This window comes from Mustelus asterias, unplaced genomic scaffold (genome assembly GCF_964213995.1).
Source record: "Mustelus asterias unplaced genomic scaffold, sMusAst1.hap1.1 HAP1_SCAFFOLD_857, whole genome shotgun sequence".
Taxonomy (NCBI): Eukaryota; Metazoa; Chordata; class Chondrichthyes; order Carcharhiniformes; family Triakidae; genus Mustelus; species Mustelus asterias.
Window position 1 is genome coordinate 17,201 of NW_027590803.1, and position 23,837 is coordinate 41,037.

The 23,837-nt window shown below is 53.4% G+C and overlaps 1 long non-coding RNA gene across 1 annotated transcript; it reads right to left on the bottom strand.

Annotated features, from left to right (window-relative positions):
• Positions 1–526: 526 nt before the first annotated feature.
• LOC144487539 (uncharacterized) lies at positions 527–17,691 on the bottom strand. Its single transcript, XR_013496425.1, has 3 exons — positions 17,578–17,691; positions 17,023–17,161; positions 527–640 (listed from the first exon to the last, which is right to left on the bottom strand). It is a non-coding gene; the product is annotated as an uncharacterized LOC144487539 (long non-coding RNA).
• Positions 17,692–23,837: the final 6,146 nt, after the last annotated feature.

The following is a 23,837-nucleotide window of genomic DNA, read 5'->3' on the forward strand; positions in this document are numbered from 1 at the left end:
GATTTTCCTGCCCCCCCGCCCCCCTCTCATTTCCCTTTTGATTGTGAGTTTTATTTTAAACGGTCAGACAGAAACTTAGAGAGAGCATTTCAATCCAGATTCACCTCGAGAGAGAGAAACAGAGCAGAGATCAGGACAGGTTATCCAGAGACGGGGTATTGGACAGATATAGATCTGGGGGAAGTGTGTAGGAGACGGAGAGGGAGAAACAGAGGGGGGGCGGGGAGGGGAGAGGTGACTGATAGAAGTGGGAACTTCATTGGGGCCTCCTGTGTTTATTCACTGGCCTGTCTCTGGAGTAAAGCCCCCAGAATGCTTTGATGTGTTCAATAAATTCAATATCGGGACAGTCAGGAGACAGTTGGAAGTTCATTGCATTTGAAACTTGTTCCCATTTTGTCAGGGTTTAATAATGAGGAGGTGAAAATGAATGTTTCCCCCACCTCCCCCCAGTGAGATTGTGAATTTCAGCAAGTCCTGGGATCTTGCTGTGCCTTTTATTGTTTATAATCAGCTTTTGTTTTGTGTTTAATCAAATTTCACTTTATTTTCTCTTTCTCTCTTCCAAGGAGAATTCCTTTGGAAACTTTGGCGATGCAGAGAGCGAATAGTTTTGCCGTGAGGAATCCTCGGACAAGAGCTATAACCAGAGAGAAAAATATTAATAAAAGTCCCCGTGTCTTTGTCGTTCATTTTTATTCACAGATAGACTGGTGGGGCTTTTACACGGAGGGTTAGTGGTCTGTGTGTCAGGGGGAGGGGGCATTCCCAGTGATCCCTGCTCCAATGTAATCCCACAGATTTCAATCCCTCTCCCTGAAGCTCTGTCTGTGCAACTCCCCCATCCTCAGAACTGTTTCTCCACATCTTTCCAATCCCTGTCTCTCCCCATCCTTTATACCTCAGCCTCTCACAATGGCAGCATCTTTCCCTTTTTCTCTCCTTCTCTCTATCTTTCACTCTCTCTCTGAAACTTTGTCACTCTGTCTTGCCAAAGCCCCACTTTCTATTTATCTCGACATCTCACTTTGTATCTCAGCCTCTCCGTCTCTCTCTCTCTCTGTGGATCATTTTATCTCAATCACAGCAGCCTCCTCTCCGTCTCTCTCTCTCTATCTCTGCTCCCCCCTCTGTCTATCTCTGCTCCCTCTCTGTGACTCATTCTGTCTGAAGTACAGCAGCATTCTCTCTCACTCCCCATCTCTATATCTTTTCACAATAACTTCATTGCAGTGTTAATGTAAGCCTACTTGTGATTAACAAATAAAATTTTAACATTAACTCTGCTTTTATTTGTCTCTTATCTCTCTCTCTATCGCTTCCCTCTCTCTATCTGCTTCCCCCTCTCTCTGATCTCTGCTTCCTTCTCTGTGAATCAGTCTGAATTACAGTCGCATCCTCCCCATCTCCATCTCTCTGATCTCTGCTTCCCCCTCTCTGTGAATCATTCTGTCTGAATTACAGCAGCATTCTCTCTATCTCCATATCTCTACTTCTCTGTCTCTTATATCTCTCTCTCTCTCTGCTCTCTCGTGGGGGACGGGCCAGATCACGGGTTTGCTGTTCACAAGCAGCAAGGGCCCAGGAACGCAGAGGGAGGGAATCGGGGGCAATTCAGAGGGATTCAGCACTGCTGAAAGGGCTGACCAGAGTCAGGGGTTATCAGAGAAAGGGGGCAATGGAGGAGGGGGGAGGGGGAATCAGACAGGGGGTCTGTTGTACAGGATGGGGGTGGGGGATGTTATAACACAGGCTGCTCAGTGTCAAGGGAATTAGTCATTTGAACGTTAATGTTTAAAATGGGCAGAGTTTCCACATCCAACTCCACCAGGAGCTGTTTACAGGGGGGTGGTGGACGGGGATGGACACGCGGATGGGGGGGGGGGGGGGTACTAATTAGAAAGGGGGGGATCTGTCAGTCCAGAGGCTGTTCACAGGGAGGGAGTGGGAATTTGCCAGGTTGAGAGGGGCGGGGGGGGAAAGAGGGGAACTTAGAGGGATACGGGGCTCAGAGGGAAGGATCGGGAGATTTAGAGGGATTGTGAGGAGGGACGACAGATTTGGCTGGAGTGGGGGGGGGGGATTGAGGGGGATTAAAGGGGGAGAGTGGAGAGGGATGTAGGGGTAGACTCAGGGATTGTGGTCGGGAATTAGAGGGATTCAGGGGGATTTAAGGGTCTCATGGGGACTTTGGGATTTAGCGGGGCTGAGAGGGAGGGAATCGGGGGGAATTGAGGGGGATTTGGGAAGAGGGGGCTCAGAGGGGAATTTCTGGGGTTCTGAGGGATACAGGAGGGATTGGGGGGTTTACGGGGATTACAAGACATGGTTTGGTGCTCAGACAGATTGAAGGGGTGGGATTGGAGAGGGAGCAGGATTCGGGGGCAGAGGAATGTGGCGAGGGTGGGGGCGATCTCGGGAGACATTCAGGGGGGATTCCAGAGGAATCTCAGGGGCTTAGAATCTGGGGAGGGTCTGGATGGGGTAGGGAGTCAGAGGGAGATGGCGGGGGGGCGAGTCGGGGTGGAGGGAAAGGGATTGAGGGCGGGGTGGATTTATAGGGATTTGGGAGGGGGGAAATTCAGAGAGGGATTTAGGGTGGGGCCTTGCATCAGGGTTAGAATTGGGGGGGGTGTCGAGCGATTCGGAGTGGGGGGGTGACTCAGAGGGATTCAGGGGTGGGGAGGACTGAGGAAGGATTGGGTGGCTTGATTTTGGCAGGGGGGGCAAAGGGAGCCTTTGGGGGGGGGCTGAGGATTTGGGGCAGGAACTTGGAGGATTCAGGGGGCTGAGAGTCAGATTGGCAGTGGGTGTCAGAGAGATTGAGCGGGGGGAGGGGGTGCTTACAGAGTCGGATTGAAGCAGATCGGGCAGAGGGACAGGGAATCAGGTGGGGGAAAGGGGAGTTTTGGGGGGGAATTAGTGGAGATTGAGGGCAGCGGGTTGAGAAGGATTGGGAGTGGCTCAGAGGGCTTTGGCGGTGAGTTCCTGAGAGAGAGTGAGTGGGGGGGGTGATTAGAGTGGGATTCGGGGGCGGGGCAATTCGGGGGCGGGGCAATTCGGGGGGCGGGCAATTCGGGGGCGGGCAATCGGGGGCGGGCAATTCGGGGGCGGGCAATTCGGGGGCGGGCAATTCGGGGGCGGGCAATTCGGGGGCGGGCAATTCGGGGGCGGGGCAATCCGGGGGCGGGGCAATCCGGGGGCGGGGCAATCCGGGGGCGGGGCAATCCGGGGGCGGGGCAATCCGGGGGCGGGGCAATCCGGGGGCGGGGCAATCCGGGGGCGGGGCAATTCGGGGGCGGGCAATTCGGGGGCGGGCAATCGGGGGGGGGGCGGGCAATCGGGGGGGGGCCAATTCGGGGGGCGGGCAATCGGGGTGCGGGCAATCGGGGGGCGGGCAATCCGGGGGCGGGCAATCCGGGGGCGGGCAATCCGGGGGCGGGCAATCCGGGGATCCGGGGGCGGGCAATCCGGGGGCGGGCAATCGGGGGGCGGGCAATCGGGGGGCGGGCAATCGGGGGGCGGGCAATCGGGGGGCAAAACCCAGGGGGGGGGGGAAAAACCCAGGGGGGGGGGGAAAAACCCAGGGGGGGGTTAGGGTTAGGCAGCAGTGTTAACCCACTGTCACCGTGTCACTGTGAGGCAGCAGTGTTAACCCACTGTGTCACCGTGTCACTGTGAGACAGCAGTGTTAACCCACTGTGTCACCGTGTCACTGTGAGGCAGCAGTGTTAACCCACTGTGTCACCGTGTCACTGTGAGACAGCAGTGTTAACCCACTGTGTCACCGTGTCACTGTGAGGCAGCAGTGTTAACCCACTGTGTCACCGTGTCGCTGTGAGACAGCAGTGTTAACCCACTGTGTCACTGTGTCACTGTCAGACAGCAGTGTTAACCACTGTGTCACCGTGTCACTGTGAGGCAGCAGTGTTAACCCACTGTGTCACCGTGTCACTGTGAGGCAGCAGTGTTAACCCACTGTGTCACCGTGTCACTGTGAGGCAGCAGTGTAAACCCACTGTGTCACCGTGTCACTGTGAGGCAGCAGTGTTAACCCACTGTGTCACCGTGTCGCTGTGAGACAGCAGTGTGAACCCACTGTGTCACCGTGTCACTGTGAGGCAGCAGTGTTAACCCACTGTGTCACCGTGTCACTGTGAGGCAGCAGTTTTAACACACTGTGTCACCGTGTCACTGTGAGGCAGCAGTGTTAACCCACTGTGTCACCGTGTCACTGTGAGGGAGCAGTGTTAACCCACTGTGTCACCGTGTCACTGTGAGGCAGCAGTGTTAACCCACTGTGTCACCGTGTCACTGTGAGGCAGCAGTGTTAACCCACTGTGCCAATGTGAGACAGCAGTGTTAACCCACTGTGTCACCGTGTCACTGTGAGGCAGCAGTGTTAACCCACTGTGTCACCGTGTCACTGTGAGACAGCAGTGTTAACCCACTGTGTCACCGTGTCACTGTGAGACAGCAGTGTTAACCCACTGTGTCACTGCGTCACTGTGAGGCAGCAGTGTTAACCCACTGTGTCACCGTGTCACTGTGAGACAGCAGTGTTAACCCACTGTGTCACCGTGTCACTGTGAGACAGCAGTGTTAACCCACTGTGTCACCGTGTCACTGTGAGACAGCAGTGTTAACCCACTGTGTCACCGTGTCACTGTGAGGCAGCAGTGTTAACCCACTGTGTCACCGTGTCACTGTGAGACAGCAGTGTTAACCCACTGTGTCACCGTGTCACTGTGAGGCAGCAGTGTTAACCCACTGTGTCACCGTGTCACTGTGAGACAGCAGTGTTAACCCACTGTGTCACCGTGTCACTGTGAGGCAGCAGTGTTAACCCACTGTGTCACCGTGTCACTGTGAGACAGCAGTGTTAACCCACTGTGTCACCGTGTCACTGTGAGGCAGCTGTGTTAACCACTGTGTCACCGTGTCACTGTGAGGCAGCAGTGTTAACCCACTGTGTCACCGTGTCACTGTGAGACAGCAGTGTTAACCCACTGTGTCACCGTGTCACTGTGAGACAGCAGTGTTAACCCACTGTGTCATCGTGTCACTGTGAGGCAGCAGTGTTAACCCACTGTGTCACCGTGTCACTGTGAGACAGCAGTGTTAACCCACTGTGTCACCGTGTCACTGTGAGACAGCAGTGTTAACCCACTGTGTCACCGTGTCACTGTGAGACAGCAGTGTTAACCCACTGTGTCACCGTGTCACTGTGAGGCAGCAGTGCGAACCACTGTGCCACCGTGTCACTGTGAGACAGCAGTGTTAACCCACTGTGTAACCGTGTCACTGTGAGGCAGCAGTGTTAACCCACTGTGTCACCGTGTCACTGTGAGACATAAGTGTTAACCCACTGTGTCACCGTGTCACTGTGAGACAGCAGTGTTAACCCACTGTGTCACCGTGTCACTGTGAGACAGCAGTGTTAACCCACTGTGTCACCGTGTCACTGTGAGACAGCAGTGTTAACCCACTGTGTCACTGCGTCACTGTGAGGCAGCAGTGTTAACCCACTGTGTCACCGTGTCACTGTGAGACAGCAGTGTTAACCCACTGTGTCACCGTGTCACTGTGAGGCAGCAGTGTTAACCCACTGTGTCACCGTGTCACTGTGAGGCAGCAGTGTTAACCCACTGTGTCACCGTGTCACTGTGAGACAGCAGTGTTAACCCACTGTGTCACCGTGTCACTGTGAGGCAGCAGTGTTAACCCACTGTGTCACCGTGTCACTGTGAGACAGCAGTGTTAACCCACTGTGTCACCGTGTCACTGTGAGGCAGCTGTGTTAACCACTGTGTCACCGTGTCACTGTGAGGCAGCAGTGTTAACCCACTGTGTCACCGTGTCACTGTGAGACAGCAGTGTTAACCCACTGTGTCACCGTGTCACTGTGAGACAGCAGTGTTAACCCACTGTGTCACCGTGTCACTGTGAGACAGCAGTGTTAACCCACTGTGTCACCGTGTCACTGTGAGGCAGCAGTGTTAACCCACTGTGTCACCGTGTCACTGTGAGGCAGCAGTGTTAACCCACTGTGTCACTGTGAGGCAGCAGTGTTAACCCACTGTGTCACCGTGTCACTGTGAGACAGCAGTGTTAACCCACTGTGTCACAGTGTCGCTGTGAGACAGCAGTGTTAACCACTGTGTCACCGTGTCACTGTGAGACAGCAGTGTTAACCCACTGTGTCACCGTGTCACTGTGAGACAGCAGTGTTAACCCACTGTGTCACTGTGAGACAGCAGTGTTAACCCACTGTGTCACCGTGTCACTGTGAGGCAGCAGTGTTAACCCACTGTGTCACCGTGTCACTGTGAGGCAGCAGTGTTAACCCACTGTGTCACCGTGTCACTGTGAGACAGCAGTGTTAACCCACTGTCACCGTGTCACTGTGAGACAGCAGTGTTAACCCACTGTGCCACCGTGTCACTGTGAGACAGCAGTGTTAACCACTGTGTCACCGTGTCACTGTGAGGCAGCAGAGTTAACCCACTGTGTCACCGTGTCGCTGTGAGGCAGCAGTGTTAACCCACTGTGTCACCGTGTCACTGAGAGGCAGCAGTGTTAACCCACTGTGTCACCGTGTCACTGTGAGGCGGCAGTGTTAACCCACTGTGTCACCGTGTCACTGTGAGACAGCAGTGTTAACCCACTGTGTCACCGTGTCACTGTGAGACAGCAGTGTTAACCCACTGTGTCACCGTGTCACTGTGAGGCAGCAGTGTTAACCCACTGTGTCACCGTGTCACTGTGAGGCAGCAGTGTTAACCCACTGTGTCACCGTGTCACTGTGAGGCAGCAGTGTTAACCCACTGTGTCACCGTGTCACTGTGAGACAGCAATGTTAACCCACTGTGTCACCGTGTCACTGTGAGGCAGCAGTGTTAACCCACTGTGTCACCGTGTCGCTGTGAGGCAGCAGTGTTAACCCACTGTGTCACCGTGTCACTGTGAGGCAGCAGTGTTAACCCACTGTGTCACCGTGTCACCGTGAGGGAGCAGTGTTAACCCACTGTGTCACCGTGTCACCGTGAGGGAGCAGTGTTAACCCACTGTGTCACCGTGTCACCGTGAGGGAGCAGTGTTAACCCACTGTGTCACCGTGTCACCGTGAGGGAGCAGTGTTAACCCACTGTGTCACCGTGTCACTGTGAGGCAGCAGTGTTAACCCACTGTGTCACCGTGTCGCTGTGAGGCAGCAGTGTTAACCCACTGTGTCACCGTGTCACTGTGAGACAGCAGTGTTAACCCACTGTGTCACCGTGTCACTGTGAGGCAGCAGTGTTAACCCACTGTGTCACCGTGTCACTGTGAGGCAGCAGTGTTAACCCACTGTGTCACCGTGTCACTGTGAGGCAGCAGTGTTAACCCACTGTGTCACCGTGTCACTGTGAGGCAGCAGTGTTAACCCACTGTGCCACCGTGTCACTGTGAGACAGCAGTGTTAACCCACTGTGTCACCGTGTCACTGTGAGGCAGCAGTGTTAACCCACTGTGTCACCGTGTCACTGTGAGGCAGCAGTGTTAACCCACTGTGTCACCGTGTCACTGTGAGACAGCAGTGTTAACCCACTGTGTCACCGTGTCACTGTGAGACAGCAGTGTTAACCCACTGTGTCACCGTGTCACTGTGAGGCAGCAGTGTTAACCCACTGTGTCACCGTGTCGCTGTGAGGCAGCAGTGTTAACCCACTGTGTCACCGTGTCACTGTGAGGCAGCAGTGCGAACCACTGTGCCACCGTGTCACTGTGAGACAGCAGTGTTAACGCACTGTGTAACCGTGTCACTGTGAGGCAGCAGTGTTAACCCACTGTGTCACCGTGTCACTGTGAGGCAGCAGTGTTAACCCACTGTGTCACCGTGTCACTGTGAGGCAGCAGTGTTAACCCACTGTGTCACCGTGTCACTGTGAGACAGCAGTGTTAACCCACTGTGTCACCGTGTCACTGTGAGACAGCAGTGTTAACCCACTGTGTCACCGTGTCACTGTGAGACAGCAGTGTTAACCCACTGTGTCACCGTGTCACTGTGAGACAGCAGTGTTAACCCACTGTGTCACCGTGTCACTGTGAGACAGCAGTGTTAACCCACTGTGTCACCGTGTCACTGTGAGACAGCAGTGTTAACCCACTGTGTCACCGTGTCACTGTGAGACAGCAGTGTTAACCCACTGTGTCACCGTGTCACTGTGAGGCAGCTGTGTTAACCACTGTGTCACCGTGTCACTGTGAGGCAGCAGTGTTAACCCACTGTGTCACCGTGTCACTGTGAGACAGCAGTGTTAACCCACTGTGTCACCGTGTCACTGTGAGGCAGCAGTGTTAACCCACTGTGTCACCGTGTCACTGTGAGACAGCAGTGTTAACCCACTGTGTCACCGTGTCACTGTGAGACAGCAGTGTTAACCCACTGTGTCACCGTGTCACTGTGAGACAGCAGTGTTAACCCACTGTGTCACCGTGTCACTGTGAGGCAGCAGTGTTAACCCACTGTGTCACCGTGTCACTGTGAGGCAGCAGTGTTAACCCACTGTGTCACCGTGTCACTGTGAGGCAGCAGTGTTAACCCACTGTGTCACCGTGTCACTGTGAGACAGCAGTGTTAACCCACTGTGTCACAGTGTCGCTGTGAGACAGCAGTGTTAACCACTGTGTCACCGTGTCACTGTGAGACAGCAGTGTTAACCCACTGTGTCACCGTGTCACTGTGAGACAGCAGTGTTAACCCACTGTGTCACAGTGTCGCTGTGAGACAGCAGTGTTAACCACTGTGTCACCGTGTCACTGTGAGGCAGCAGTGTTAACCCACTGTGTCACCGTGTCACTGTGAGGCAGCAGTGTTAACCCACTGTGTCACCGTGTCACTGTGAGACAGCAGTGTTAACCCACTGTCACCGTGTCACTGTGAGACAGCAGTGTTAACCCACTGTGCCACCGTGTCACTGTGAGGCAGCAGTGTTAACCCACTGTGTCACCGTGTCACTGTGAGGCAGCAGTGTTAACCACTGTGTCACCGTGTCACGGTGAGACAGCAGTGTTAACCCACTGTGTCACCGTGTCACTGTGAGACAGCAGTGTTAACCCACTGTGTCACCGTGTCGCTGTGAGGCAGCAGTGTTAACCCACTGTGTCACCGTGTCACTGTGAGGCAGCAGTGTTAACCCACCGTGTCACTGTGAGGCAGCAGTGTTAACCCACTGTGTCACCGTGTCACTGAGAGGCAGCAGTGTTAACCCACTGTGTCACCGTGTCACTGTGAGGCAGCAGTGTTAACCCACTGTGTCACCGTGTCACTGTGAGACAGCAGTGTTAACCCACTGTCTCACCGTGTCACTGTGAGGCAGCAGTGTTAACCCACTGTGTCACTGTGTCACTGTGAGACAGCAGTGTTAACCCACTGTGTCACCGTGTCACTGTGAGGCAGCAGTGTTAACCCACTGTGTCACCGTGTCACTGTGAGGCAGCAGTGTTAACCCACTGTCACCGTGTCACTGTGAGACAGCAGTGTTAACCCACTGTGTCACCGTGTCACTGTGAGGCAGCAGTGTTAACCCACTGTGTCACCGTGTCGCTGTGAGACAGCAGTGTTAACCCACTGTGTCACTGTGTCACTGTCAGACAGCAGTGTTAACCACTGTGTCACCGTGTCACTGTGAGGCAACAGTGTTAACCCACTGTGTCACCGTGTCACTGTGAGGCAGCAGTGTTAACCCACTGTGTCACCGTGTCACTGTGAGGCAGCAGTGTTAACCCACTGTGTCACCGTGTCACTGTGAGACAGCAGTGTTAATCCACTGTGTCACCGTGAGGCAGCAGTGTTAACCCACTGTGTCACTGTGAGGCAGCAGTGTTAACCCACTGTGTCACCGTGTCACTGTGAGACAGCAGTGTTAACCCACTGTGTCACCGTGTCACTGTGAGGCAGCAGTGTAAACCCACTGTGTCACCGTGTCACTGTGAGGCAGCAGTGTTAACCCACTGTGTCACCGTGTCGCTGTGAGACAGCAGTGTGAACCCACTGTGTCACCGTGTCACTGTGAGGCAGCAGTGTTAACCCACTGTGTCACCGTGTCACTGTGAGGCAGCAGTTTTAACACACTGTGTCACCGTGTCACTGTGAGGCAGCAGTGTTAACCCACTGTGTCACCGTGTCACTGTGAGGGAGCAGTGTTAACCCACTGTGTCACCGTGTCACTGTGAGGCAGCAGTGTTAACCCACTGTGTCACCGTGTCACTGTGAGGCAGCAGTGTTAACCCACTGTGCCAATGTGAGACAGCAGTGTTAACCCACTGTGTCACCGTGTCACTGTGAGGCAGCAGTGTTAACCCACTGTGTCACCGTGTCACTGTGAGGCAGCAGTGTTAACCCACTGTGCCAATGTGAGACAGCAGTGTTAACCCACTGTGTCACCGTGTCACTGTGAGGCAGCAGTGTTAACCCACTGTGTCACCGTGTCACTGTGAGGCAGCAGTGTTAACCCACTGTGTCACCGTGTCACTGTGAGACAGCAGTGTTAACCCACTGTGTCACCGTGTCACTGTGAGGCAGCAGTGTTAACCCACTGTGTCACCGTGTCACTGTGAGGCAGCAGTGTTAACCCACTGTGTCACCGTGTCACTGTGAGACAGCAGTGTTAACCCACTGTGTCACCGTGTCACTGTGAGACAGCAGTGTTAACCCACTGTGTCACCGTGTCACTGTGAGGCAGCAGTGTTAACCCACTGTGTCACCGTGTCACTGTGAGGCAGCAGTGTTAACCCACTGTGTCACCGTGTCACTGTGAGACAGCAGTGTTAACCCACTGTGTCACCGTGTCACTGTGAGGGAGCAGTGTTAACCCACTGTGTCACCGTGTCACTGTGAGGCAGCAGTGTTAACCCACTGTGTCACCGTGTCACTGTGAGGCAGCAGTGTTAACCCACTGTGTCACCGTGTCACTGTGAGGCAGCAGTGTTAACCCACTGTGTCACCGTGTCACTGTGAGACAGCAGTGTTAACCCACTGTGTCACCGTGTCACTGTGAGACAGCAGTGTTAACCCACTGTGTCCCCATGTCACTGTGAGGCAGCAGTGTTAACCCACTGTGTCACCGTGTCACTGTGAGGCAGTAGTGTTAACCCACTGTGTCACCGTGTCGCTGTGAGACAGCAGTGTTAACCCACTGTGTCAACGTGTCACTGTGAGGCAGCAGTGTTAACCCACTGTGTCACCGTGTCGCTGTGAGACAGCAGTGTTAACCCACTGTGTCAACGTGTCACTGTGAGACAGCAGTGTTAACCCACTGTGTCACCGTGTCGCTGTGAGACAGCAGTGTTAACCCACTGTGTCACCGTGTCACTGTGAGGCAGCTGTGTTAACCACTGTGTCACCGTGTCACTGTGAGGCAGCAGTGTTAACCCACTGTGCCACCGTGTCACTGTGAGGCAGCAGTGTTAACCCACTGTGTCACCGTGTCACTGTGAGGCAGCAGTGTTAACCCACTGTGCCACCGTGTCACTGTGAGACAGCAGTGTTAACCCACTGTGTCACCGTGTCACTGTGAGGCAGCTGTGTTAACCACTGTGTCACCGTGTCACTGGGAGGCAGCAGGGTTAACCCACTGTGTCACCGTGTCACTGTGAGGCAGCAGTGTTAACCCACTGTGTCACCGTGTCACTGTGAGGCAGCAGTGTTAACCCACTGTGTCACCGTGTCACTGTGAGGCAGCAGTGTTAACCCACTGTGTCACCGTGTCGCTGTGAGGCAGCAGTGTTAACCCACTGTGTCACCGTGTCACTGTGAGGCAGCAGTGTTAACCCACTGTGTCACCGTGTCACTGTGAGGCAGCAGTGTTAACCCACTGTGTCACCGTGTCACTGTGAGGCAGCAGTGTTAACCCACTGTGTCACCGTGTCACTGTGAGGCAGCAGTGTTAACCCACTGTGTCACCGTGTCGCTGTGAGACAGCAGTGTTAACCCACTGTGTCACCGTGTCACTGTGAGGCAGCAGTGTTAACCCACTGTGTCACCGTGTCGCTGTGAGGCAGCAGTGTTAACCCACTGTGTCACCGTGTCACTGTGAGGCAGCAGTGTTAACCCACTGTGTCACCGTGTCACTGTGAGACAGCAGTGTTAACCCACTGTGTCACCGTGTCACTGTGAGACAGCAGTGTTAACCCACTGTGTCACCGTGTCACTGTGAGGCAGCAGTGTTAACCCACTGTGTCACCGTGTCACTGTGAGACAGCAGTGTTAACCCACTGTGTCACCGTGTCACTGTGAGGCAGCAGTGTTAACCCACTGTGTCACCGTGTCGCTGTGAGACAGCAGTGTTAACCCACTGTTTCACCGTGTCACTGTGAGACAGCAGTGTTAACCCACTGTGTCACCGTGTCGCTGTGAGACAGCAGTGTTAACCCACTGTGTCACCGTGTCGCTGTGAGGCAGCAGTGTTAACCCACTGTGTCACCGTGTCACTGTGAGGCAGCAGTGTTAACCCACTGTGTCACCGTGTCACTGTGAGGCAGCAGTGTTAACCCACTGTGTCACCGTGTCACTGTGAGGCAGCAGTGTTAACCCACTGTGTCACTATGTCAGTGAGGCAGCAGTGTTAACCCACTGTGTCACCGTGTCACTGTGAGGCAGCAGTGTTAACCCACTGTGTGACCGTGTCGCTGTGAGACAGCAGTGTTAACCCACTGTGTGACCGTGTCGCTGTGAGACAGCAGTGTTAACCCACTGTGTGACCGTGTCGCTGTGAGACAGCAGTGTTAACCCACTGTGTCACCGTGTCACTGTGAGGCAGCAGTGTTAACCCACTGTGTCACCGTGTCGCTGTGAGGCAGCAGTGTTAACCCACTGCGTCACCGTGTCACTGTAAGGCAGCAGTTTTAACCCACTGTGTCACCGTGTCACTGAGAGGCAGCAGTGTTAACCCACTGTGCCACCGTGTCACTGTGAGGCAGCAGTGTTAACCCACTGTGTCACCGTGTCACTGTGAGGCAGCAGTGTTAACCCACTGTGTCACCGTGTCACTGTGAGACAGCAGTGTTAACCCACTGTGTCACCGTGTCACTGTGAGGCAGCAGTGTTAACCCACTGTGTCACCGTGTCACTGTGAGGCAGCAGAGTTAACCCACTGTGTCACCGTGTCGCTGAGAGGCAGCAGTGTTAACCCACTGTGTCACTGTGTCAACCCACTGTGTCACCGTGTCACTGTGAGACAGCAGTGTTAACCCACTGTGTCACCGTGTCACTGTGAGGCAGCAGTGTTAACCCACTGTGTCACCGTGTCGCTGTGAGACAGCAGTGTTAACCCACTGTGTCACCGTGTCACTGTGAGGCAGCAGTGTTAACCCACTGTGTCACCGTGTCACTGTGAGACAGCAGTGTTAACCCACTGTGTCACCGTGTCACTGAGAGGCAGCAGTGTTAACCCACTGTGTCACCGTGTCACTGTGAGGCAGCAGTGTTAACCCACTGTGTCACCGTGTCACTGAGAGGCAGCAGTGTTAACCCACTGTGTCACCGTGTCACTGTGAGGCAGCAGTGTTAACCCACTGTGTCACTGTGAGGCAGCAGTGTTAACCCACTGTGTCACTGTGAGACAGCAGTGTTAACCCACTGTGTCACCGTGTCGCTGTGAGGCAGCAGTGTTAACCCACTGTGTCACCGTGTCACTGTGAGGCAGCAGTGTTAACCCACTGTGTCACTGTGAGACAGCAGTGTTAACCCACTGTGTCACCGTGTCGCTGTGAGGCAGCAGTGTTAACCCACTGTGTCACCGTGTCACTGTGAGGCAGCAGTGTTAACCCACTGTGTCACTGTGAGACAGCAGTGTTAACCCACTGTGTCACCGTGTCGCTGTGAGGCAGCAGTGTTAACCCACTGTGTCACCGTGTCACTGTGAGGCAGCAGTGTTAACCCACTGTGTCACTGTGAGACAGCAGTGTTAACCCACTGTGTCACCGTGTCGCTGTGAGGCAGCAGTGTTAACCCACTGTGTCGCTGTGAGGCAGCAGTGTTAACCCACTGTGTCACCGTGTCGCTGTGAGGCAGCAGTGTTAACCCACTGTGTCACCGTGTCACTGTGAGGCAGCAGTGTTAACCCACTGTGTCACCGTGTCACTGTGAGGGTGCAGTGTTAACCCACTGTGTCACCGTGTCACTGTGAGACAGCAGTGTTAACCCACTGTGTCACCGTGTCACTGTGAGACAGCAGTGTTAACCCACTGTGTCACCGTGTCGCTGTGAGACAGCAGTGTTAATCCACTATGTCACTGTGAGGCAGCAGTGTTAACCCACTGTGTCACCGTGTCACTGTGAGGCAGCAGTGTTAACCACTGTGTCACCGTGTCGCTGTGAGGCAGCAGTGTTAACCCACTGTGTCACCGTGTCGCTGTGAGGCAGCAGTGTTAACCCACTGTGTCACCGTGTCACTGTGAGGCAGCAGAGTTAACCCACTGTGTCACTGTGTCACTGTGAGGCAGCAGTGTTAACCCACTGTGTCACCGTGTCACTGTGAGGCAGCAGTGTTAACCCACTGTGTCACCGTGTCACTGTGAGGCAGCAGTGTTAACCCACTGTGTCACCGTGTCGCTGTGAGACAGCAGTGTTAACCCACTGTGTGACCGTGTCGCTGTGAGACAGCAGTGTTAACCCACTGTGTCACCGTGAGGCAGCAGTGTTAACCCACTGTGTCACTGTGTCACTGTGAGGCAGCAGTGTTAACCCACTGTGTCACCGTGTCACTGTGAGGCAGCAGTGTTAACCCACTGTGTCACCGTGTCACTGTGAGGCAGCAGTGTTAACCCACTGTGTCACCGTGTCACTGTGAGGCAGCAGTGTTAACCCACTGTGTCACCGTGTCACTGTGAGGCAGCAGAGTTAACCCACTGTGTCACCGTGTCGCTGTGAGGCAGCAGTGTTAACCCACTGTGTCACTGTGTCAACCCACTGTGTCACCGTGTCACTGTGAGACAACAGTGTTAACCCACTGTGTCACCGTGTCACTGTGAGGCAGCAGTGTTAACCCACTGTGTCACCGTGTCGCTGTGAGACAGCAGTGTTAACCCACTGTGTCACCGTGTCACTGTGAGGCAACAGTGTTAACCCACTGTGTCACCGTGTCACTGAGAGGCAGCAGTGTTAACCCACTGTGTCACCGTGTCACTGTGAGACAGCAATGTTAACCCACTGTGTCACCGTGTCGCTGTGAGGCAGCAGTGTTAACCCACTGTGTCACCGTGTCACTGTGAGGCAGCAGTGTTAACCCACTGTGTCACCGTGTCACTGTGAGGCAGCAGTGTTAACCCACTGTGTCACCGTGTCACTGTGAGGCAACAGTGTTAACCCACTGTGTCACCGTGTCACTGTGAGACAGCAGTGTTAACCCACTGTGTCACCGTGTCACTGTGAGGCAGCAGTGTTAACCCACTGTGTCACCGTGTCACTGTGAGACAGCAGTGTTAACCCACTGTGTCACCGTGTCACTGTGAGACAGCAGTGTTAACCCACTGTGTCACCGTGTCACTGTGAGGCAGCAGTGTTAACCCACTGTGTCACCGTGTCACTGTGAGACAGCAGTGTTAACCCACTGTGTCACCGTGTCACTGTGAGGCAGCAGTGTTAACCCACTGTGTCACCGTGTCACTGTGAGACAGCAGTGTTAACCCACTGTGTCACCGTGTCACTGTGAGACAGCAGTGTTAACCCACTGTGCCACCGTGTCACTGTGAGGCAGCAGTGTTAACCCACTGTGTCACCGTGTCACTGTGAGACAGCAGTGTTAACCCACTGTGTCACCGTGTCACTGTGAGGCAGCAGTGTTAACCCACTGTGCCACCGTGAGGCAGCAGTGTTAACCCACTGTGTCACCATGCCACTGTGAGGCAGCAGAGTTAACCCACTGTGCCCTTGAACAAAATGGCTTGCTATGCAATTTGGGAGGACAGTTAAGAGTCAGACATGTTGCTGTGGCTCTGGAATGGCATGTAGACCAGACCAGGTAAGGACGGCAGATTTCCGTCTCTGAAGGGCATGAGTGAAGCAGGGGGAGGATGAAGGTGTGGAGAGAGAAATTGAGAGTGCGTGGGAGTGATAGTGAAGAGAGTGGTGGGGACAGGAAAGAGTGCGAGGGAACACAAGAAATTGATTGAAAGCAAAGCAAAGCAATGCAAGGGGGGGGGGGGGGTGCGGTGCAGTGAAAAAAGACACAGAGTCTCCAGTGTGAGCTCAGTTCTCAGCTCCCACTCTTTGGAAAAAAGCCTCAGCCACAACCCACTGGGATTCCTGAATCATAGAAATAAACAAATGAATGGTGGGAGGCTGATTTCCAGACCAGACCACATCCTGGTAAATCTTTTCTATTCCCTCTCCAAAGCCTCCACATCCTTCTGGCAGTGTGGCGACCAGAATTGAACACTATATTCCAAGTGCGGTCGAACTAAGCTTCTATAAAGCTGCAACACGACTTGCCAATTTTTAAACTCAATGTCCCGGCCGATGAAGGCAAGCATGCCGTATGCCTTCTTGACTACCTTCTCCAGCTGCATTGCCACTTTCAGTGACCTGTGTACCTGTACACCCAGATCCCTCTCCCTATCAATACTCTGAAGGTTTCTGCCATTTACTGTAAGTTTCCTATCTGTGTTAGACCTTCCAAAATGCATTACTTCACATTTGTCCGGACGAAACTCCATCTGCCACCTCTCTGCCCAAGTCTTGGACTGATCGATATCCTGCTGTATCCTCTGATGGTCCTCATCGCTATCCACAAATCCACCAACCTTTGTGTCATCAGCAAACTTACCTTCCCCCACCACCCCTCATCCCTTGCCCCCCCGCAACCCCTCACCCCCTCCCCACAACCTCTCACACCCTTCAACCCCCCCCCCACAACCCCTCATCCCCTCCCCACAACCTCTCGCACCCTTCAACCCCTCCCCCTTGCCCCACTTCCCCCCACAACTCGCCCCCTCAATACCAATTGAGTCCAATCAATGTACTTGGACTATCAGCGACGATACCTTGTGTATTGATGTGTTTGTCCAGAAGCTTCTTCAATCAGAGAGTCCCTGCCTCCAACAGCCACTCAGGCAGCGAGTTCCAGATTTGCAACACAGTCTGCTCAACATTCTGTCATGATGTGGAGATGCCGGCGTTGGACTGGGGAAAACACAGTAAGAAGTTTAACAACACCAGGTTAAAGTCCAACAGGTTTATTTGGTAGCAAAAGCCACACAAGCTTTCGGAGCTGCAAGCCCCTTCTTCAGCCCCCCTCAACATTGTCCCCACATCCCCTCTGAAACACTCTCACCTTTAACCTCTGCCCTTTGGTCAAACCCAGACCAAGATGGCACTGCGCATGCGCTCTCCTGACATTGCCCCTCACAAACATGGCACTGGGCATACGCTCACTTCACATTGCCCCTCACAAAGATGGCGGCGGCGCAGGCGCACAGCCCCGCTGTAAACATGGCGGCGGTGAACTCGGGGCAGAAACGGGGAACAATACTGGGCTCCCGCTGGGTCCAAACGGGGAACCGGCGATTTCATTCTCTGAGTTTCCGCTGTACACAAACCTGGTTATGAATCCTCTCCGCCCACCCGCCGGATCCATCGCTCCCCCCGAGCCGCCATTCCACTCACTGACATCATACCCATTGCCATCCCGCACACTGCGCATGCTCCACTCCCAGCCCCGCCTCTCATTCACTCCGATTGGTTGGAGGACTAGCCCCTCCTGCTCGGTAATCCAGCCCCGCCCCCTTCTCCTCCTATTGGTCCGGAGCTGCCGTCAATCAGCCGGGCATTGTGACGGTGTGAGATGGTGGGCGGGGCCACAGCACCAGGTTAAAGGTCAACAGGTCTATTTGGCAGCACAAGACACGAGCTTTCGGAGCACTGCTCCTTGATCAGGGGAGTGGGAGATGTGTTCACAAACAGGGCCGACAGAGACACTAACTCAATTTACACAATAATGGTTGGAATGTGAGTCTTCGGGGAAGCGTTCTCCAAGGCTGCCTTCACCACACACGCCAGCACAGAGTCACTGAGCAGAGACTGATAGTCAAGTTCCACACACATGAGGACGGCCCCAACCGCCATCTTGGGCTCATGTCACACTGTCTGGATGACCTGGATGAGGAAGCGGAGGGATGGGTTGGTAAGTTTGCCGACGACACGAAGGTTGGTGGGGTTGTGGATAGTCTGGAGGGATGTCAGAAGTTACAGAGGGACATAGATAGGATGCAACACTGGGCGGAGAAGTGGCAGATGGACTTCAACCCAGATAAATGCGTCGTGGTCCATTTTGGCAGGTCGAATGGGATGAAGGAGTACAATATAAAGGGAAAGACTCTGAGTACGGTAGAGGATCAGAAGGACCTTGGGGTCCGGGTCCATAGGACTCTAAAATCGGCCCCGCAGGTGGAGGAGGTGGTTAAGAAGGCGTATGGTGCGCTGGCCTTTATCAATCGAGGGATTGAGTTCAGGAGTCCGGGGATAATGATGCAGCTATATAAGACCCTCGTCAGACCCCACTTGGAGTACTGTGCTCAGTTCTGGTTGCTTCATGACAGGAAGGATGTGGAAAAGATTGAAAGGGTGCAGAGGCGATTTACAAGGATGTTGCCTGGATTGAGTGGCATGTCATTTGAGGTTAGGCTGAGGGAGCTCGGTCTTTTCTCCTTGGAGAGACGTAGGATGAGAGGAGACCTAATAGAGGTATATAAGGTGTTGAGAGGCTCAGAGGCTTTTTCCCAGGGTGGAAATGGCTGCTATGAGAGGACACAGGTTTAAGTTGCTGGGGGGGGGGGGGGGGGTCGGTACGGGGGAAATGTTAGGGGCAGTTTTTTCACACAGAGGGTGGTGGGCGAGTGGAATCGGCTGCCGTCAGTGGTGATGGAGGCAAACTCAATAGGGTCTTTTAAGAGACTCCTGGATGAGTACATGGGACTTAATAGGATGGAGGGTTATAGGTAGGCCTAAAAGGTAGGGATATGTTCGGCAAAACTTGTGGGGCCGAAGGGCCTGTTTTGTGCTGTAGTTTTCTATGTTTCTATCTGTAACCCCCACGACTTGCCTGGCCTTGCAGAATCTCACTAACTGTCCTGTCTGGAGACAATACACATCTTTCACCGCTGCTTAACTCTCTCTCCACTCACATTGTCTGTACCTTTCAGACTTGCTTACCTGTAAAGACTCACATTCCAACCGTTATAATGCACTGGCTAAAGCCATACACAGTAAGATGTTTAACAACACCAGGTTAAAGTCCAACAGGTTTATTTGGTAGCAAAAGCCACACAAGCTTTCGGAGCTCCAAGCCCCTTCTTCAGGTGAGTGGAAATTCTGTTCACAGACAGGGCTTATAAAGACACATACTCTATTTTCATGAATAATGGTTGGAATGCGAATACTTACAGCTAATCAAGTCTTTAAGATACAAAGAACGTGAGTGGAGAGAGCATTAAGACAGGCTAAAAAGATGTGCATTGTCTCCAGACAAGACAGCCAGTGAAACTTTGCAGGTCCAGGCAAGCTGTGGGGGCTACAAATAGTGTGACATGAACCCAATATCCCGGTTGAGGCCGTCCTCGTGTGTGCGGAACTTGGCTATCGTTTTCTGCTCAGCGACTCTGCGCTGTCGTGTGTCGTGAAGGCCGCCTTGGAGAACGCTAACCTGAAGATCCAAGGCTGAATGCCCGTGACTGCTGAAGTGCATTAACATTAGCAGAGAAACAGTCAGTAACACAGGGTGCTGGGGGAGGGGGTTACTGAGTGACAGTGTGAGGGAGCTGGATTAACATCAGTAGAGATACAGTCAGTAACACAGGGTGCTGGGGGAGAGGGGTTACTGAGTGACAGTGTGAGGGAGCTGGATTAACATCAGTAGAGATACAGTCAGTAACACAGGGTGCTGGGGAGAGGGGTTACTGAGTGACAGTGTGAGGGAGCTGGATTAACATCAGTACAGATACAGTCAGTAACACAGGGTGCTGGGGTAGAGGGGTTACTGATTGACAGTGTGAGGGAGCTGGATTAACATCAGTACAGATACAGTCAGTAACACAGGGTGCTGGGGGAGAGGGGTTACTGAGTGACAGTGTGAGGGAGCTGGATTAACATCAGTACAGACACAGTCAGTAACACAGGGTGCTGGGGGGGAGAGGGTTTACTGAGTGACAGTGTGAGGGAGCTGGATTAACATCTGTACAGATACAGTCAGTAACACAGGGTGCTGGGGAAGAGGGTTACTGAGTGACAGTGTGAGGGAGCAGGACTAACATCAGTAGATATACAGTCAGTAACACAGGGTGCTGGGTGGAGAGGGGTTACTGAGTGACAGTGTGAGGGAGCTGGATTAACATCAGTAGAGATACAGTCAGTAACACAGGGTGCTGGGGAAGAGGGGTTACTGAGTGACAGTTTGAGGGAGCTGGATTAACATCAGTACAGATACAGTCAGTAACAGAGGGTGCTGGGGGAGAGGGGTTACTGAGTGACAGTGTGAGGGAGCTGGATCAACATCAGTAGAGATACAGTCAGTAACACAGGGCGCTGGGGGAGAGGTGTTACTGAGTGACAGTGTGAGGGAGTTGGATTAACAACTGTGGAGATACAGTCAGTAACACAGGGTGCTGGGGGAGAGGGGTTACTGAGTGACAGTGTGAGGGAGCTGGATCAACATCAGTAGAGATACAGTCAGTAACACAGGGTGCTGGGGGAGAGGGGTTACTGAGTGACAGTGTGAGGGAGCTGGATTAACATCAGTACAGACACAGTCAGTAACACAGGGTGCTGGGGGAGCGGGGATACTGAGTGATAATTTGAGGAAGTTGGATTAACATCAGTAGAGATACAGTCAGTAACACAGGGTGCTGGGGGGAGAGGGGTTACTGAGTGACAGTGTGAGGGAGCTGGATTAACATCAGTACAGATACAGTCAGTAACACAGTGTGCTGGGGGGAGAGGGGTACTGAGTGGCAGTGTGAGGGAGCTGGATTAACATCAGTACAGATACAGTCAGTAACACAGGGTGCTGGGGGAGAGGGGTTACTGAGTGACAGTGTGAGGGAGCTGGATTAACATCAGTACAGATACAGTCAGTAACACAGGGTGCTGGGGAAGAGGGGTTACTGAGTGACAGTTTGAGGGAGCTGGATTAACATCAGTACAGATACAGTCAGTAACAGAGGGTGCTGGGGGAGAGGGGTTACTGAGTGACAGTGTGTGGGAGCTGGATTAACATCAGTACAGATACAGTCAGTAACACAGGGTGCTGGGGGAGAGGGGTTACTGAGTGACAGTGTGAGGGAGCTGGATTAACATCAGTACAGATACAGTCAGTAACACAGGGTGTTGGGGGGAGCGGGGATACTGAGTGATAATTTGAGGAAGTTGGATTAACATCAGTAGAGATACAGTCAGTAACACAGGGTGCTGGGGGAGAGGGGTTACTTGGTGACACTGAGGGAGCTGGATTAACATGAGTAGAGACACAGTCAGTAACACAGGGTGCTGGGGGAGAGGGGTTACTGAGTGACAGTGTGAGGGAGCAGGACTAACATCAGTAGATATACAGTCAGTAACACAGGGGCTGGAGTAGGGGGGCGACTGAGTGACAGTGTGAGGGAGCTGGATTACCATCAGAACAGATACAGTCAGTAACACAGGGTGCTGGGGGAGAGGGGTTACTGAGTGACAGTGTGAGGGAGCTGGATTACCATCAGAACAGATACAGTCAGTAACACAGTGGCTGGAGAAGGGGGGCGACTGAGTGACTGTGTCAGGGAGCTGGATGAACATCAGTTGAACAAAGAACAAAGAACAAAACATCACAGGATCTGGCCCTTTGGCCATCCAAGCCCGTGCCGCTCCCTGGTCCAAACTAGACCATTCTTTTGTATCCCTCCATTCCCACTCCGTTCATGTGGCTATCTCGATAAGTCTTAAACGTTCCCAGCGTTTCCGCCTCCACCACCTTGCCTGGCAGCGCATTCCAGGCCCCCACCACCCTCTGTGTAAAATATGTCCTTCTGATATCTGTGTTAAACCTCCCCCACTTCACGTTGAACCTATGACCCCTCGTGAACATCACCGCCGACCTGGGGAAAAGCTTCCCACCGTTCACCCTGTCTGTGCCTTTCATAATTTTATACACCTCTATTAAGTCTCCCCTCATCCTCCGTCTTTCCACGGAGAACAACCCCAGTTTACCCAATCTCTCCTCATAACTAAGCCCCTCCATACCAGGCAACATCCTGGAAACGTCCTCTGTACTCTCTCCAAAGCCTCCACGTCCTTCTGGTAGTGTGGCGACCAGAACTGGACGCAGTATTCCAAATGCGGCTGAACCAACGTTCTATACATCTGCAACATCAGACCCCAACTTTTATACTCGATGCCCCGTCCTATAAAGGGAAGCATGCCAGATGCCTTCTTCACCAGCTGCGTCCCCTGTGGACGTCACCTTGAAGGATTTGTGGACTTGCACACCCAGAGATACAGTCAGTAACACAGGGTGCTGGGGGAGAGGGGATACTGAGTGACAGTGTGAGGGAGCTGGATTAACATCAGTAGAGATACAGTCAGTAACACAGGGTGCTGGGGGAGAGAGAGGTCACTGAGTGACAGTGTCAGGGAGCTGGATAAACATCAGTAGAGATACAGTCAGTAACACAGGGTGCTGTGGGAAGAGGGGTTACTGAGTGACAGTGTGAGGGAGCTGGATTAACATCAGTACAGATACAGTCAGTAACACAGTGTGCTGGGGGAGAGGGGTTACTGAGTGACAGTGTGAGGGAGCTGGATTAACATCAGTACAGATACAGTCAGTAACACAGGGTGCTGGGGGGAGAGGGGTTACTGAGTGACAGTGTGAGGGAGCTGGTTTAACATCAGTAGAGATGTAGTCAGTAGCAAAGGGTGCTGGCGGAGAGGGGTTACTGAGTGATAGTCTCAGGGATCTGGATTAACATCTGTACAGATACAGTCAGTAACACAGGGTGCTGGGGGAGAGGGGTTACTGAGTGACAGTGTGAGGGAGCTGGATTAACATCAGTACAGATACAGTCAGTAACACAGTGTGCTGGGGGAGAGGGGTTACTGAGTGACAGTGTGATGGAGCTGGATTAACATCAGTACAGATACAGTCAGTAACACAGGGTGCTGGGGAGAGAGGGGTTACTGAGTGACAGTGTGAGGGAGCTGGATTAACATCAGTACAGACGCAGTGAGTAACCCAGGGTGCTTCGGGGAGAGGGGTTACTGAGTGACAGTGTGAGGGAGCTGGATTAACATCAGTACAGATACAGTCAGTAACACAGGGTGCTGGGGGAGAGGGGCTACTGAGTGACAGTGTGAGGGAGCTGGATTAACATCAGTACAGATACAGTCAGTAACACAGGGTGCTGGGGGAGAGGGGTTACTGAGTGACAGTGTGAGGGAGCTGGATTAACATCAGTACAGATACAGTCAGTAACACAGGGTGCTGGGGGAGAGGGGCTACTGAGTGACAGTGTGAGGGAGCTGGATTAACATCAGTACAGATACAGTCAGTAACACAGGGTGCTGGGGGAGAGGGGTTACTGAGTGACAGTGTGAGGGAGCTGGATTAACATCAGTACAGATACAGTCAGTAACACAGGGTGCTGGGGGAGAGGGGTTACTGAGTGACAGTGTGAGGGAGCTGGATTAACATCAGTGCAGATACAGTCAGTAACACAGGGTGCTGGGGGAGAGGGGTTACTGAGTGACAGTGTGAGGGAGCTGGATTAACATCAGTAGAGATGTAGTCAGTAGCAAAGGGTGCTGGGGAGAGGGGTTACTGAGTGATAGT